General features: G+C 44.2%; 1 protein-coding gene across 3 annotated transcripts in view; it reads right to left on the reverse strand.

Annotated features, from left to right (window-relative positions):
• Positions 1-12,733, reverse strand: part of EPHB1 (EPH receptor B1) — a 348,341-nt gene that overhangs the window by 231,569 nt on the left and 104,039 nt on the right. The gene's annotated exons all lie outside the window — the stretch shown is intronic.

Consider the following 12,733-nt stretch of genomic DNA (forward strand, 5'->3'; position numbering starts at 1 on the left):
CACTGGAAGTGATTTTCTGAAATAAATTCATTTATTTCAAGTACTTCAGAGCCACTTTAAAAAAAATCACGTTTTTTTTAAAAAAGCATGTTTAATGCTACCACTTTTGTTTAGAAGGAAAAGCAGCTATAGAACCATGATATGGAGTCGGACAAAGGCTGTGTGCCTGTGCTCCACCAACAAACACCCCCCCATGCTACTTGTCCCAGAAAGTGTTTTTACTATAAACATCAACTTCAGGAGCAAACTCCCATCAAGGTAGATCTTCAGCAGGAAACAGGTACACTCCTGATTAAGAGGCTCAGGGCCCTATAGCTGCTTTTTATTTGAAACAAAAATGACAATGGATAATAATAATTTAATAATACTTATTCATACCCACCCATCTGGCTGGGTTTTCCTGCCAGTATGCAGAGTGTGATTAAAGGTAATGTGAAGTTTAGCCCCAAGGGAACTCATGGTAAGTTCAAGAAAATATATTTATTTCAGCACAGTTCTGGACTATTTCCATCCTGCTGTCGAAATTGTTATTGAGATGTTCCACTGAATATCAGAAAGGGCATAGGATCAAACTCTGAAACATTCATTTGAAAAAGTCCTGATGAAGACTGGAAAAGTCAGATTGGACAAAAGTGTTAACGTCGGAAGTGTGGTCATATCAAATGAGGCCACAATAAAGCCCCTCAGGCTGAGAAACTGGGAGGTGGTCAATAATTTTTGCACAGTTGCCTGAGCAAAGTGGAGAGGACAGAATCCAAATTGAAAAGAATCAAGAAAAGAGAGGTTACAAAAAAAATGAGACTTCAAATGCAGGCAGTTCACTTCAAGAACTCAGTGGTGCAATGAAAGGGGGGGGGAGAATGATATGTGATAATAGCTGGAGTGGGAGGAGAAGTCATGTTTGAGGATTGAATAGAACCTGAATTTTGCAATGATGAAATTTGATAACTAAATGCAAATACAGAGGTGAATTACATTGCACCCAAGATGTGCAGCACTGGGTGTCCACCCTAGATGCATAACTAGTCTGCCTATCTATTCGTTCTTCCCTTGACTAAGGTCGCATTCACCCCATATATTTAAAGCACCACATCAACAGTAATGGCTTCCCCCCAAAGAATCCTGGAAACTGTAGTTCATTAAGCATGCTTAGAGTTGTTGGGACACCCTCAGAACTCTCCTTCCTAACACCCTTCACAAACTACATTTCCCAGGATTCGCTGGGGGAAGCCATGACGGTTCCAAGTGGTAGAAGAGTGCTTTAAATATATGGTGTGGGTGGAACTTTAAACACAGCCACCAAGTGCAGGGACAGCCAGAGGTCTCCAGAAGAGAATGGTAGGCCAAACTGTACAAAATTACCATGTTACTGGTACAAAGATCCCCCCTCCCTTGCAAAAAATAAAAGGATCCGTCTCTAGAGTTCTGTGGACCTCAGCAATCCCATGTTTGCATTTTGCCAGGCCTGCAAATGCCCCACCCCAAACTCCTACCTGTGGCAAAACCCCAGAGCCATTCGGACAGCTGCCTCTGCTGTTGACACTGTAACAGTGACAAATGCATTGTTCCGACAAGATCACTTTAAATAATTCACAGGGAGCTGGGGATTAAGACAGTGTTTTTCCCTGTCTCTGCTGAGATTTAAAACACTTCCAGCTGGGAGATTTAAAAGACTATAATGGACTGTTTCTTCTCCTGGCTCCCCTCCCCTTCACTATCCCAAAAGCGAACTCAACAATAACACACACACACAGAAAATGTCAGAAGGGTAGAAGGAGGAGAGAGGGGGGGAGAAAGCTTGGCTGGTAACCATGGCAATATCAGGCACACTATTCAGCTGTCATTATTCCAAAGGTTCATACATGTCATTATCTAGGACGTCAAATAAAAGCTGCCTATCACTCCTGTCCTTCAAAGATTGAATAAAAACAAGCTACGGGACAGACTAGACTAGAGGGTGTCTCCCTAACGGTGGGTATCCAAACAACATCTTGGCACCCAAATAAAAGAAAGGGAGAGAGAAATGCCTCTTAGGGTGTATACTTGTTCATTCTGGTCTGGATTCCTTATTTGGTCATATATGGTGTTTATGACAGATTATCAACATTAACTCTTACAAAAGGCAGCTAGGATCCAAAACCATTTAGGTGACAAATGTATTGGGAATTTTGCAGGACAGAACTTGTCTGCCTAAGCAAGAGATGTGTGTAACTCAAAGCCTTGATTCTCCATCATGTATCTATCTGAGGTAAGATACAATCTTGACTCATTTCAGACCCCAAAGGTAAATGTAACCATGAGGTTAGGTGTGAAAACTCTGCAAGAGTCTGATTTGCTCCTCATGCCTGCACTGGGAAATGACTGTGTGTTAGAGCTTTAAATCATGTGTACATCCTGCACAAAGCGACGCGGGTGGCGCTGTGGGTTAAACCACAGAGCCTAGGGCTTGCCGATCAGAAGGTCGGCGGTTTGAATCACCGCGACGGGGTGAGCTCCCGTTGCTTGGTCCCAGCTCCTGCCAACCTAGCAGTTTGAAAGCATCTCAAAGCGCAAGTAGATAAATAGGTACCGCTACAGCGGGAAGGTAAACGGTGTTTCCGTGTGCTGCTCTGGTTCACCAGAAGCGGCTTTGTCATGCTGGCCACATGACCTGGAAGCTGTACGCTGGCTCCCTCGGCCAATAACGCAAGATGAGCGCCTCAACCCCAGAGTCGGTCACGACTGGACCTAATGGTCAGGGGTTCCTTTACCTTTACCTTACATCCTGCAGAACAGGTAACCATTTGTTTTCCCTACATGTACACAGTCTATGTAGGAAAAAATACCACACATCAGTCTTGATTACCCAAATACAATCCTTACACATTGTGATCTGGGTCAACTCTCCCTTGGTGTATATCTATACTGAGCTGAGCCTGAGCCTGTCACTAAAAATACCCATCAAACTCTCACCATAAACAGCAGACCCCTAAAGGTCTCTGGTGATTTGCAATTGACCCCGCACGAGACATGCATTAGATTTCATTCTCCTCCCTTTCAGCTCTTATTCAGCCATGTGGGCTAGTTGGACATGGGAGTTGTGGATTCATACAACTTGCTCAGCAATGGGCTCCTTGGGGAAGGGATTCGGCTAGCTGCTTGCCATCTTCTCAGTATCAGTTCCCCATCTTGGGAACGGGTGGTTGCTAAAGCAAGCAAGATGCAGATTCACTGTGCACATTAAAATGCTATCAAAAGAACCAATATTAACCTGCATTTGCTTCACAGGGTTAGCACGAAGAGCATGGCCAAAGAGCTACAGATGGCAGGTGAAAAATACAGGCATATGAAACAGCAAGTGGGGATTATAAACATGTGCACCACTGAACAAGTCAAGAACACCACAGACCAGTTATGTAGAATACTCCTATGCCAATCACCTCTCTCAAATGCAAGGATATAATCCTCCATTAGCACACCAAGCCCTTCCTGCTGCCGCTAATTTACACCAGATGAGAATCTGGCCCCTTGGAGCTGGTTTCCCCTTTAGCAGATGGCTACACTGATCTGACTGGCTTTCTATTATTCTTTTAAGAGAATAATTATTTCCCAAGGCTAGGTGATGCTGCTGTGTTTCACTTAAAGACACAGATGTTAATTTCTATTATAGTCTCTGCAGGCTGCATTAGGTTTGCTTGAATCAGAATGGCCATCAGAACGGTCCCTACAATCCTTCAGTACAGCAAAACCAGTAATATATTGCAACATAAAGCAGGCACACATCAGCCACAGCTGCAAATTCATCTTCATGTCCTGCCTGGGAATTAAGCACTGCAGACTGTCCAGCTTACACAGGCACCAATGTTACAAGAAGCAGTTTTGAATGGGCTCTTAACGTGCCCCTCTGGCCACTTTAGGTAAAGAGTAAAGCACACAAAGCGGGCGGAGTTTTAATGTACATTCATGTGTCACAAATTCACCTCTGGGTTAATTCCCCTTCTCTACCTTGGAGCCTTGTGTGTTGAGCATGAATTCCATGTTCTTTGAGATCAGATGGTGATTGGGTAAAAGGGAATAGGTACAATGTGTTCACTGGATTCTCATGCTGTTGAATTGACCAGCTGATGTCACCACTTTAAGCCACTGCAGATTTGAAATACTGACGTTTAGCAAATGTGATTTTTGGAACAACAGCGGCCATGATCACTCTGGTTGGGAAGGGACCATAGGGAAGTGGCAGAGGAATTGTTTTCTGTGCTGAAGACCCCAGATTCAATCCTTGATGGGAAGGACCTTCACTTCAGACCCTGAAGAGCAGGATAAGGCTGAGCTACATCAGGGCTGACCAAGACATTTTGCTGCCTAACACAGAAGAGCAAGTGGTGCCTATCCTCAACACAAGGTGCATAGGTTCCAAGGCTGGCCAAGTTATTTTGGCATCTGAAGTAGAAAGCCCCACAACCGCCTCTCCTTGGGAATAAACAATACAATATTAATAAATTAACCCTTTGCTTCCATGTCACAGCACACAAAAATAGCAACCACTTCATTCAGCCTAATGATAGGGCTGGTCCTAGGATAGATGGACAAATATTCTGACTTTGAATAAGGCAGAGTCTGGAGTTCTGTAATAGGTTATGAGCTACATAGGAAAACATAAATGGGTTCTTTGGCCTTGTTGATTCTACAGTAATATACAGTTGCTGACTCGCACTTGTGTGTATGAAAGGGTTAACCTGAGCCCTGAACTCAAGTTACCAGGGTGAGTGTGGCTTGGCAGGCCCACAGCAGCCTCTGTTCCCCAACTACCTCTCTTTTTTCCACTTCATGATTCCAGGAACAAGCAATGAAGGAGCCATGTAGCTAATGGCTCCCAGCTGAAAGAAAAGGCAAGTGAACTGAATCTCTCTAAAAGGGAGATTTTAAAGCCTGCATCTTTGCCAACTGAAGATTGCACAATCCTTTTTGTAAGAAAACCAACTTCTTTTTCTTTTAAAGTCATTTGGAACCTTTTTCACCTTCATTTACTGCCATGAATGGAGACCTGTTTGCTGTAACATCTGGAAACTGAGTATAATATCCACTTATTTACAAAGCTAAGTGCCTGTGATTTATTCTAGCCTCAGAATTTTCCTGGGGAACATTTGTTTAAAGGTGGATGTGAGCAGAAGTAAATCTAACCAAAATTTAATGTGCTTAGAACAATTGTGCTTAACTCTGTTATGAGTGAGTAAGGATCTTTTCCCCAAAAACCTTTCTCTCCCACAGATTATCCATGTCCTCTCAGTGGTTTTCAGTGCCATTAATCAAGGTAACCTTATGGGGTGTGAATAGGAGTCACCACGCTCTAGTGCAGGCATCTCCAAACTGCAGCCCTCCAGATGTTTTGGCCTACAACTCCCATGATCCCTAGCTAACAGGACCAGTTGTCGGGGAAGATGGGAATTGTAGTCCAAAACATCTGGAGGGCCTAAGTTTGGGGATGCCTGCTCTAGTGAGTCCCCTCTTACTTGACAGGAAAGTTCCAGAAGGGATGCTGTAAGGAAGAAAAGAGTTTAGTTCTGCATCATGCCTTTTATGTTATGGGGCTGGTGGGGTGGTACCCCATTTCGTCTCCCGTGCCATTTAATTTCTACATCAAACTGCTGTCAGAGGTCATGGTGAGCTTCGTAGCAAAGGGCTATCAATATGCTGATAACATGAAGCTCTATTTCTCCGATTTGTTTGCTCTAGGAGAGGCAGTGGAAATGGCTATCTAGAGTCAGTAATTGGCTGGATAAGGCCTCATAAACTGAAGATTAATTCAGACAAGATGGAGGTACTATTTGTAGACATTCCCATTGGCTAAGCAGATGGTGAACAACCTGTTCTGGGTGGATATGCAGCTTGGAGGTGCTATTAGACCTGGATCTAACTCTGAATGTCCAGCTGGCATCGGAGGCATGAAGTGCCTTTAATCAGCTTAGGTTGGTATGCCAACAGAAGCCACATGAAAACAGAGGCAGCCTCGCCACAGTGTCCCATGCCCTAACAACACTTAGGTTTGGTTTATGCAATGCAATATATGCAGGGCTGCCTTTGAAAACTTTTCAGAAACTTCATGTTTCGGAACACAGCAGCCAGCTGGTTAACTGGGACTCGGGTCTGAACATAGCTTGCCTAAGTCAAAAGATCTTCACTGATTTCCATGCTGGGCCATATTCAGTGAACCTGTTGCACTAGCAGATGCTAGTGCAAAGATTCCCTCTAGCACAATGGGAATCTCCACCTCTCCTCCCCCTGGGCACATAGTGTTCATCCCCAATCTGCTCTGGGGTACTGATTTTCATATTGCTTTTAATAACTACTACCCTTCTTAGAGGCAAAAAAAGATGGCATATAAATATATTTCATAACCATGGTGTGGAAAAATAGTGTGAAAACACCAATTGTATCTGAAAGAAACAACAATAAATCCAGAGGCAAGAAGGTGGAAAGAATGGGAACTTTTGAAACAGCAGAAAAACCTTGAGAAGTTGAAGGAATGGTTAGAAAAGAGTAGTAACTCCCAGTCAGTGACAGCATTCTGCGGTTGTGCTATATTGTGTTCAGTTTTAGAAGAAAGAGCCGCAGAGCCCCAGATTTGTGCACTCTCTCCATCTCCTCCTGCAACCTCCACTTCCATTTTAGTTTAACCACAGTTGCGCCCATCATCTGAAACCTAAACTGTGGTCAGTCCTAATCAGGGTTTCTTGAAACAAGTACTTGATGCAGCAGACTCTTGTTCATGAACGCTTATAACAAAACTCTTATATCTTAAAGTGTTACGGAACTCTCAACAGCATTTTTGTATACTCCTTCCAGCGATAAAATAATTAACTTTCCTGATTTTTGAAGCAATGTGGCTTTCCCAGAGCATTCCTCTGCTTCTGCACACACATCCAGCTTGCTAGATATTAAATTATTAATGGATATTATTCATTTTCCTGCTTTTATTAGTTTCATGTTCAGACACTCAATTTAAATGCATTTGCTTTTTCTCTGCTCTTACCTTACTTTTTTGCCACCTTTTGCCACCTTTTTCCTCCCCCCCCCCGGTGGGATTTAATTACTATATATTGGGGGGCGGGGCATTTACTGTTTTCTATTCATTTGGGCACTTCTTAAGATATACTGACCAATTTTTGTATGATGTTTCCTATGATCAATGACTTTTCACCTCTGTTTGAATGCCATGTTGAATCAAGATGGCTGACTAAACCTTTGAAAATTGCACTGGGTTTGTGGGGGTTTTTTTAGAATTCTCAAGTGATGCTGGCTTCAAGGCAGCTAAGAATGCCGCATTTTATTTTTAAAACTTAATTTGTTTTTGTTTTTCCCTTGGTGAAAGGAACATGCCCAAATCAGGCATATGATTCAGATATAACAGGAAACTACACATAACTGAAGACCTCCTCGCTTGGTGCTCATATCTCAACATATTAAGCTGCTTTTCTTCATTCCACAATCAATCTGGTAGACTAGCCACAAAACCCAATATTTTCCCCTTCTTTCAATAGGAACCCTCCCCACCCCTCTCCATGAACCCAGCTAACAATAGTTTAAGAGATGATTTATTATTCTTTTCTGTTTCCCTTTTGATGGCTGTACATAATCTGGTTACAATCCTTACCTAGGGAGATATATCCTTGCTATTATTGACCAATTAGATTCCACCTGAAGTCCAGACCCTTTTATGATCATTAACGTCATGCAAGGAATAGCTGGACTTCTTTCCCTGGATAATTAAGGGCCGTTTCAAATGCAATTACCCCCTCAGGATGCTTGGCCCCACCTTAACTATTTCTGTCCGCAGCAACATGACCAAATAATGGAAGAATCTGTCCTATTAACAACAGTAAACAATATTTACAACAACTGATCCCTAGGGATAGCTTTTTAAGCCCATGAACATAACACCCCCTCCTATCTGCACAATAATTTAGGTGAAGTACTTGGATTAAAGCCAGTTTAAAGTGAGATCTTAGGGTCATTTCTGATGGGATGCTGAAGCCCACTTCAGGCATTCAGTCTATACACACAAGAGCAAAAGTGTGTAGCGGCATAGGAGCAACATGAGCCAGCTCTAACCCCCCTACGTTGGTTTAGGGGCATCATAAGATGGGCACCCTACAGTTAGCAATAGCTGTGGCTGGGAAAGGTGGGAAAGGAAGAGGCAGTGGAAGCAGCTATAGCAGTGGAGGAAGAAGCTGTGATAATATGCCTCTTGCCAGGACGTGAAGCTCTCCCAACTTCCAACAACGGCAGGTGCTGATTCTAGGCCTGCTAATATCCATGCATCCAACTGAAATACCTGAGAAAGGGAAGTATATAAATACTCAGTTTCCCCCTATTCCATTTTCCCTTCTTTGAATTAGCTTTCTTTGTTGTTGCTTTCCCTCTTCTCTACCTGCCTCCCCCCATGCCCCCTTTCCCCCTCATATCACCCATCTGCCTTCCTATCTGTTCTGCCTTCTAGCTCTGCCTTTCTTCTCTTCCTCTGCAGCCTCTGACTGTGTACAGAATTGGTCTGCCTATCCATATGTTTGTTGCTAGATACCATATTTATCTATCCACCTGCTCTGTCTTTTGTCTGCATTCATTGCCATCCCGTTGACTACGCATTTTCCTGGCAATTTCTCGCTCTCTTTGAGATAGCAGCAACAAGTTCTGTTTCATGTCGCAAATATATTTTCCCCCCTCCCCAAGGCAGTAGGCAAGGAAGTGACGTTCCCTCTCCATAATCATGGTGCATACAAGGAGACAGAACGCTCACTTAAAGCAAATCCAGGTTTCTGCCAAACATGTAAAGAGGGAGTTTGGGAATCACAGGAGAGATGCACCAAGCCGGATCGACTCTCTTCCCCTGCCATCACACAGCTTTCTCTGGCTTATTCTTTCTAATACAGATTCTCAGACATGTTTCTGGGGCAATTAGGAGAGAAATGGCTTCAAGGGAGATGTGGGAGGCAGAGAAAGGGAAAAGCAACCCAGGCCCACCGTTTCTTCCTTCAAGTCCCGCACCACCACTTTGTGTGCAAGGAAACATACACACTGCTTTTTAGATGTTTGATGGAGACCGGTTCTCAGCCTCTGCTAGATGTATAATACGGCTCACCAAACAGCAGAATTAGACACTTCCCCATGCAATGCATAACTATGCAGAAGTGGTTCACCCCAAGGGCTGGAGCTACAGCATATGCCTGCAGCAAGGGCATCACTGCTGCTTACCAGGAAGGAGAGGGAAGGAGGGAGTTGACAGTGAGATTGGAGATTCACAGGCACACTGGAAGGAGTGCTGGATTGGCATTATCTATGCCCGCATGGTGTAGCAGTTAAGAGCGGTGGACTTGTAATCTGGGGAAGCGGGTTCGCGTCCCCACTCCTCCACACGCAGCTCCTGGGTGACCTTGGGCTAGTCACACTTCTCTGAAGTCTCTCAGCCTCACTCACCTCACAGAGGTGGGGGAAGAAGGGAAAGAAGATTGTTAGCCACTTTGAGACTCCTTAAGGGGAGTGAAAGGGGGGTTATCAAGTCCAAACTCCTCCTCCTCCTTCTCCTTCTCCTTCTCCTTCTCCCAAGAATGATTCCAAAGGCCCCTTTTAAAGGAACTGCACCCAAAGTGGCCCAAAGGGATGAAGTATTGCAGCAAAGTAAGAGATTGCTGCAGCAACTATCAGCCACATCCTTTGAGGTGCAATAAAATTATGTACAGAAAGAAAACGTCTGCAAAGGTCAATTAATAGGAACGATTCATTTCCCTCTTGTTAAGAGTCCTTTTTAGAGTTTGTTGCTTTGGCACGACTCTCTGTCTCTCAATCTTTCCATTGCTGACAAAACAATCGTCTCCAGCACAGCCTTCTCTCTCTCTCTCCCAGCAGCTAGCCCTCTATCACCTGTTTAAACCTACCTATTAAGGCAGCGACCATCTTTCTCACTGATCTTTTTCTCATGCACCTGTCCCTGTCTTTGTTGATCACTTTCACTGTCAGGGGAATGCGAGTCGGGTTATTTTATGCTCCCATTCTTCAAATGCACCTATTGTATAAAGAAGATGTTTTAAGTGCCTGAAGGTGGTTTGTTCCTCATTACTTCATAGAAGTGACATTAATAGCCAGAGAAGAGCACTGCTGAGTGCAATTATGAATGGTGTTCAGGTACGAAAGCTGCTTTGAGCCTGCTAATGTTTCCTAATTATAATCCTTTAGGTAGAGAGTGCAAGAGAGACAAGGAGGGAAGAGAGAGGGCTAAACACTGACATATACATGCTCCGTTCACCTAGAGGGTGGCAGCAGCCGGGGAGGAAGGGGCAGGTCTTGGTCAATTCCTTCTGAAAGGCAGCAGGCCCCGGCGAAGCTGAAACTGACATATTGAGCCGATTGACACTGTGCCGCTAATACTGATGTATCGCGCCAAAGGCACATGGCAAACCACAGAAGAGCATGAATCCTCTCCACATGGACAGCTACCATGATAAAGCAAGCAATCAGTCAAGGCAAACTGCCCAGAACCAAAGGCCTAGGAAAAACAAGAACATTTGGTTTACAGACTGTCTGTCGTGTTGACAATACCAGAGGGTCTAAGGAGTGGATGCAGACGGGGGATTAATATCGCAAATGAGCCATTGGCAATAGGGTTATGTTTGTGTTTTTAAACATTTGTCAGCTTTTCCATGGAAAGGGAAAATCCAGATTAAATTGGGGTGAGAGAGAGACAATGAGGGCTGGCATTTTTGATGTTCTGACGTCACATGGACACTGTGAAAGGGTTGCATGCCTGAGCAGCAGCATCAACCCCAAAATAAGCACCCATCTGAAAGCCCACTTAGAGGAATCCTGGAGATGTATGAACATACCATCTAGACTTACCAGACCAACCACAGGGCTCATACTGTGGGATAATTCCTCCATACACAACCTGCTACAGCATCTCACCCCACACCACTGCAACATGCTTTTGATATATACAGTTGCATGCAACACCAAATATACACCTTCAAAACAGTTCTACATTTGCGCACAAACTGTCCAACAGACACGCAGCACAAGTCTATGGCTGGCTCACTGTGTCCAATGGTACTTACTCCCAAGTTTGCATAGGACTGCAGCCAGGACTAGGAAGCTGCTGTTCCCCAAACTCACCTCCCACTCCAGTCTTCCTCCCCTTTCCATCTTCTTTGTCAGCACACGATATTCAGTCCCACTGTCAGACCTTCTTGGTATCCTGCATTTTCCATCAAAAGCATGGGCTCCCTGTTCCATGCTATTCTAGTCAGCTGCCTCCCAAATACAGTGGTACCTCTACTTACGAATAACTCTACTTACGAATGTTTCTACTTACAAACGGAGCTCCGTCCGCCATCTTGGATGCGGTTTAGATAGGATTTTTTCTACTTACGAATTTTTAGATAGGGTTGCTTTGACTTACGAATTTTTTCTCCCAATGCATTCCTATGGGATTCGACTTACAATTTTTTTCGACTTACGAATGTACGTTCAGAATTCATTAAATTCGTAAGTAGAGGTACCACTGTACTCGGCTCAGAAACCCTCCCTGCCACCTACCAAGGCCCCTACCCCTCTCAATTTATTTTTCAATTTATTTCATTTCATTTTACTTGTTGTTTGACAGGGCTGCCTGTTTGGAGTTTTAGTAGCATGGTTATTTTCTTGCCTGGGTTTTTTTTTGGGGGGGGGGAGTATAAGTAGTTTGCCTGTTCTTTTTGGAATGGCCAGATTTTTGGCGGCGAAATGAATATCTTGTGGTGCCCATGACAATTTCTTAGACATCCAAATGGTCCCCCAAGAGGTGGGGACCCTGCCCTAGTACACACTCTGCTCCTCTCTCCAGTCTGAAATCGGCATCTCCCTCCCCCTGCACACAGCAATACGTGTGAAGGAATTCCCCCCAGCACCCAAGCTGCATTACAAGCTACAAAGGAGTATGCAGAGTGTTCCCTGCTGAGCTGTTATTTCCCTGCGTGGTTATATACACAGGCAGGGGGTGACTCACTGCTGTATAAAAGGATCTGGACCATAAATGCAAAAGGTGGAATTGGCAAAAAGTTCAAACAAGCTCCCAGGCAGCTGTTTGCACAGCCCCACCTCTTCCCAAATGCCCACAGTGTGTCATCACCAGAAACTGGGATCCATGGGGGCTGCTGATATCCGAGTGTGAGTAGGGAAAACAGCCCCATTGTGCGGTGTGGCTGGGGGTGGGGGGTGGGAAGAGAATGGAAAGCTTAACATAGCTGACTTCCCACATCAGTGAAATATCATTGTGTTGGATCATTGTGTTGGATCGACTGGAAGCACAACACAGGCAGTGCCCAATCTGCCTCCACTGTGCAGAGAGGTGGGCTTGAAAAAAGGGGGGCAGCACACCTGCCACACACAGCCATTCTCAAGGAAATGGGGCCATATGACAGTCAAGTCTGGCAAGGCAGTGAGAGTCTCACATATTGCCACATCATGCAGCCCTATGCAGCCAGAGGACCTGCCAAGAGAGTTGTTGATTATTATCTAGGAATCCAAAGAGCAAGTGGGATTTCTTTTCATTCCAAATTCTTTTTTCAACAAAGAAAAAAATAGCATCCTGATGACTGAGGCATGAGTCAAGTTCCCATCATATATGTCACTTTGAATGTTTAAATATTACTGACAGCCCAGAGCTTCTTCTTAATTTTTTTATTTAAAAAAATGAGTTGTGAACCAACCCCAAATCATAAGCTTATAT

This window comes from Zootoca vivipara, chromosome 5 (genome assembly GCF_965207765.1).
Source record: "Zootoca vivipara chromosome 5, rZooViv2.hap1.1, whole genome shotgun sequence".
NCBI classification, from domain to species: domain Eukaryota; kingdom Metazoa; phylum Chordata; class Lepidosauria; order Squamata; family Lacertidae; genus Zootoca; species Zootoca vivipara.